The sequence below is a fragment of the Acanthopagrus latus genome, chromosome 22, assembly GCF_904848185.1.
Source record: "Acanthopagrus latus isolate v.2019 chromosome 22, fAcaLat1.1, whole genome shotgun sequence".
NCBI lineage: Eukaryota > Metazoa > Chordata > Actinopteri > Spariformes > Sparidae > Acanthopagrus > Acanthopagrus latus.
Window position 1 is genome coordinate 22,565,511 of NC_051060.1, and position 6,000 is coordinate 22,571,510.

The following is a 6,000-nucleotide window of genomic DNA, read 5'->3' on the forward strand; positions in this document are numbered from 1 at the left end:
GATTGTCTCCTATGAGCCTTTACTTTGTGAATTCTGGCAGTAAAAAGTTTCGTAACCACAACATCCTGCAAGCAACTGTAAACCCTCCCCCCTCCCCTCCACTCCTCCACCATGAGGCTTAGCGCCGATATCCAATTGCTGAACAACTCATATCTTCACCGCTGTCAAGCTAACCCACAATTTTTCTGTTTAAATGCACAGAGAATCGTCGTCGTGAAGCAACAAGCGAGGCCGCTTGCGAAAGAATAAAATCTGACAGCTTACATCGTCAGAAAAAAGAATGGCAGGCAGATGGACACCACATGTTTCGAGAAGTGCAAAGTCCCCCGAGAACACAGATCAAGACTTTTTACTCGAGATTGACTTCACATTGTCAAAGATGGCATCCAGTAAATCTCACGGTGGATTCTGAAATGAATCAATTAAGGATTTGGCATTTTGAGTGATTCTTTCTCCAAGCGCCTAAAGGTCAAGTTCAACAAACTGATCTCAGCACATGCAAGAAAATATGAACCACAATCTGCAGCAGCGGCAGTGAAAATGTTCTGTAAAGCAGCATCGACGTCGTTCCCTGATTGATGGACCCACATTTGCTGTTGTTGGTGAGTCACTCACTGTGATATTTGGCCCGTTTGGGAGATACGTTTGAAGAGTTGAAGATATAATATGTAATATTCAGCAATTTAAAGTCTAGAAACAACTAAACACCTTGACTTCAGTGATGATCTTCGGGGCAACATTGTGTTTCATGACTTCTTGGAGGGAGCGTGTGATAGTGACGGAACAAAGACGGCCTACGTGACTTTACGTAGCGTCAATAAAACTCGAGTACGACGCCTCATCCTTGAACTTTTTCTGAGTAAAGAATATAGATTTTCACAAAACAATGGTGCCTGTTTAACAATGAAGACAGCGGCACTGTCGAGATTGTTTAGTGCGTCGGCTACACGGACAAAAAGTGACTTCCTGAGTCGATATCGAGTTTTCAGGCAAGCGGCGTCGACTCTAGTTTCCGGTTGCCATTTTGGAGACTTGATGGGAGCGAGGCTAGCCGTTTCCACCACGGTCAGCTCCGCTAATCGGATTGACCACTGGCTCTAGCTCCACATTTGCACATGAGAGTTATCAGTCTATTCACTCAAAATCCTTCAAGCTTTCCTTTTTGGCTCAAGATGGCTCAACTTCGTCCACCAAATATCCAGACTCATCGTGGCAGAGGTCTCCTGCTGGCTCTCACCTCAACAGTGACACAACATTAAAAACTGGACAGAAAACAAAGAACCTGATTAAAGAACAAAACAGCGGAGAGAGCGAATGAGCCCGCGGGTCACATGACCTCCCCCCTCCGCCAGCTCTCGGAGTGGCCCTCTCAGTGACAAAAGAGTCTGTGGCACCTCCGTCAGAAAGTCAATACTGTGATAAACGCCGCCCTTCACTTGAGCCCCGGTTCGCCACTTTAGCAGCCAATTGCTCTGACAGTCATTACCTAACTAGTAAATCACCACGACACAGATACAAGTAAATAACACAAGTCAGTGAGCGAATGATTGAAAGAGAAAGAGGCCGAGCGGAAGGCGAGAGGAAACACGCTTCCCTGCATTTATTTTTTTATTTTTTTTTTATGCATACTCCTTTTTAGTGAGCATATGTTATAGAAAATGAGCCTGTAAAACGTTTCTGTATTTTTTCTTTTCTTCCCCCTATGGCTCTGGCAGCGAGTGTCATTCAAGATGTGGCCTTTCCACACTCATAAAGAACACATAAAACACACATTGTGCTCTCGTAAAGTACTTACAGAGGTGAGATTTATGTGCGAGGGGTCTGGATTCTCAAATAGAGACCGATGCTGTCACTAAAATGTTTGTGATTTACACTGCAAATGTATTGGCGTGATTACTGAGAGGCTGTGGAAGTATTTAGATTCTTTACTTCAATAAAAAAAAAAAAAACTACTAATCCCACATTGTGAAAACAGGCTTCTCCACTACATGTACAGTAAATGTTGCATTCAAACCCACAAATATACATAACGGATAAAAGGAGAAGTCCTCATTTCGCAGAAAAAATAGTGCCTGACGACTGCAGCATTAATGTGTATGTTGCATTTTATTGATGCAGACAAACAATTATTCCATCAGTTGGTCAGAAACTGTCAAACTTCAGAATCCTGGTTTTAATCGGACAGTAAGAAGTGCAATAGTTGGAAATATTGAATTTGGAAATGCTAAAGTAGAGGACACGTACCTCATTTTGTCTCAAATTTGTATTGTGTCGTCCTTTCTGCCTCCCACATGTAGTGAGGGATTATGGGAGTTCTTGTCTTTGTTATGAAAAGAACCACAATTGTTGAGTAACGACCAGCTACGTGAAACGTTCACGGACGAGGTTGTGAATTAAAGCACAAAATGAATTCATTGCAGCTGATACCACTTAACCTGCTTTGCTACCTGTTACCTAATTTAACATTTTTCATATCAAAGGGGCAATTTAAATGTATTCATCACTTCTGTATTGTCCATATGTTCACCCTGTTGACGTTTGTGTTGTTTTAAAGCAGCTGGACTCTGGATTTCTTTGCGAAAGGACTCAGGTTGGATTTTTTTTCCACGTCAAAAAAAAACAAAAAAACAAAGGATTTAACTTTCACGCACGTTCTTGAGTGGTTCGTCTCGGTGCCGTCGGTTTAAAAACAACCAATGTCCACTTGAGAATCTGCCAGCCGAGCTGGAAAACATGAACAGGGGGAATAAAACAATTTAATCAAGTGGCTCTTCTGGACTTTTCGAAAATGTTCAGACAGAATGGCTCAAATTGTGATAGAAATTGTCCTCCATTTTACTGCCACTTCTTTTTAATATGTAAGCTTGGAAAAAGTCTAAAACAAGGTGCGCTTCCTTCTTCTTCTTCTTCTTCTTCTTCTTCTTCTTCTATGTTTCTTCTTAAACCAACTTTGGACACTGCCACCTTCTGTACTCGAGTGCGTAAATGCTGCAGTTGTTTTTGACCTCATACAAGCAGAAATAATGTGTTTATAGGCCAATATCCAATAAATGTAATATATAATATCAACATTAATACACATTTCTCATCCCTGAAAGCTTTACTCAGGTGACGTTTAGCCACTTTCACTCACCTCCTTCATCTCGCTCCTGGTAATTATAGTGATGGGCGACCAAATGAAACGCACCGTTACATTAACAAGTTGGTTTGAGGTAATGTAAGTACACAACAAGTGTCTAGACATCTTAGTGCAAAAAAAACGTTACATCATATATCCTTCAGTACTCGTTACATTCCAGCAGCGGCGGTCACCAATGCGATCGTCTTCAGTCTGCGCTTAGGGAGCAGTTTCTTTAAACACAGGCGGTGTTCATCACCCAGGAGCCCTTTTTCTTTTTCTTTTTTTTTTTTTTTTTTTAGCCCCCATTGTCATTTTGAGAGACAACCCTGCTCCTCCCATAGGCCAGGCTAAATGTGTGTGCTATCATGCATATAGTCATTAAACACTCCTTTGCTCACGCAAAACCAAATCCTCCACAGCGACAAAGACGAGGAAGTCGGTGCATCTCCGAGTGAGCACAGGTGCTCTTCTGTGCTGCAGCTGAGAGGAGAATGTATTCCTTCTTGAGCGGGAGGTGTCACTAACTTCGCTAATGTGTCTTTAATGTAGCGGCCCCCCCCCTCCGTTACACCCTCGGATGTGGATATCAAAACGTTTAAATCGACCTGCTCACTGGAGGCAGAAGTGAGTCTTGTAAAATGAATTATTAATGCCACGCGAGGCTCCTCTTCTCCGACTCCGAACAATGTAACTTGCACTGGTGAATTCATCCAAGCTCTTTAAAATCAAGGTCTCCGCGCTCCGCTTTCATGCTCTGACAAGGGTTCAGTCTCCTCCGAAGCCGCGAGACATTCCTTGATTACCGGCGATGTCCAAGTGTTTTTCTGGGAGACACCCGCGGGTCCTGTCGGGACAGAGCGCGTTATTGTTGGGATACCTGCATAGTTGCGTGATTGGTGTCAAATAAACACGGTGCTGAGCTGCAGTGCTAGAGGTCTTTTTACCTGTAATTATGGCATGGCTAGCTTTCCACTGTGGGACGGCTGCCAGCTTGCTTTGGCTTTTATGGGGCTTCTGGTCCTTTCTTGTGGTTGTCATGCTGCAATTAAAACTGTCTCCAATCGCTGGGTGGCAAAAGGCGCTGAGACAGACTCTTGTCTCTCTCACACACAGACACACATAAGCATGTGTACTTGTATACACACACACACACACACAAACACACTGTGGAGCCTCTGGCTGGAGGCGATGGGAAAGCGTATGATATAGGAAAAACATAGTTAATTACATTTGACAGGTATCTATTAAAGTGCATTCTTAGACCTTAGAGGCCTTCACACATCTAATGGAAATACACACTCTGCTGCTGCCCATGAATAATAGGGCTTCCCAGCCAAAAGCTTTGGCTTTTTTTTTTTCCCCCTTATCTCGCCAAACATCAAGCGTCTGTCAGCGAATAGACAAATCACCACTAATCAAATCCGCAAAAGTATAAACCAAGGTCTTACACTGGTATTCAGATGCTTTTTAATTAGTTATTCAGGGATTCTTTTCACTTTTAAGTGAACAAGCACTTGAATCCCTCCTCCACAGAAGCACCAGCTTGCCTGTTTATTACAGACAATAGTTGTATGATTGTAATCACAGCACTCTCCTTTCTGATTTTGCAGTTATGGGGAGGATGTATGCATCGAAGATATGCCTGAATTGCGACCTGCCGGGGGGCGGAAACGTCCAGATGCGACCGAGCCATGTAAAACAGTGCTTGACATCGACAGTGGCCCGCGTGGTCGGGCTGTGAATTTGTCATTCTCGCCGTCATTCTCTGCTGATCCGTCTGCCGGTCTACCTCTCTGTCTGGTTTGTGGGTTCATCCCGTCTGTCTCCCCATTCTTTACCGGTCTTTCATCTAATCTGCCTGAAGACTCTGTCAGATCAGCTGTCTTCAAAATCCAATTTAGGCGCTTGATGCAAAATATTCCAGGCAGCAAAGGAGGAGACAGACTCATCGCGTAAAATATGTGTATTGCAGGATTTCTTTCTCCGTCGCCTTTGAAAATATTTGAACAAACGCGAGTACGTGCAGTAAAACACAATGTTTTAAAAAAATCTTAGAGGTCTTGCTCTAATGGAAAACACAACTAGAGGCAAACCTAATTAAACAATCTTGAAATTAAACAATTCTGCAAAACCCTTCATGATGTTCAATGTCCCAGTTTTTGAAAACACAGTATGGATAAGGTTATGTAATCAATTAATCAATCAGTCTATTAATTAATCAATCAATCAATCCACACCACCATATTATGTGTCCAGCACATACAGTAACCCCCAGTAAAACTGCTTTTAAACATTTGTTTGTTTTTATGTTCTTTTCAAGCTGCTGACTGTATATTCACATGTATTATCGTTTCTGATTTTGCCACAGGAAACACAGAAGAAGAACAGCAGTGAGGGAGCAGGAAATGTATCCAGGATGTGAATTTGTATTTTGCAGGAGGGCAAAAGGTGAAAAAGGGCGTTCAAACACAAGAAATCGTGTCAGCTGTGTAGGTCCGTTCGTGTCATTTAGACCTTTTGGGGTTTTTTTTGCTCATCCAAACACGCAGCACAGATCAAACATGACTCACTGAAACATCTGGCATGTCTTCAGGTTCAGGTGTGTGTCTTGGGCAAAATATTTTTTGGTAAGAAAAAGTAATCGTGCGATATGTAAAATATGAGACAGTTGTGTCATGCTGCCGTGTTTATACATCTGCCTGCGCAGATTCATTAACTGAAACTATTTCTAAGCTCAAAGACAGGTTATTTTTTTCTTCTGTAGAACAGATTTCAGTCATTTCTGCTCCTGCAAATGTCCATAAATGCAACCTTAAAGGTGCAATATGTAAGAATTAGCAGCCAAACATCTCCAAACAAATAGTGGGCAGCCTGCCACC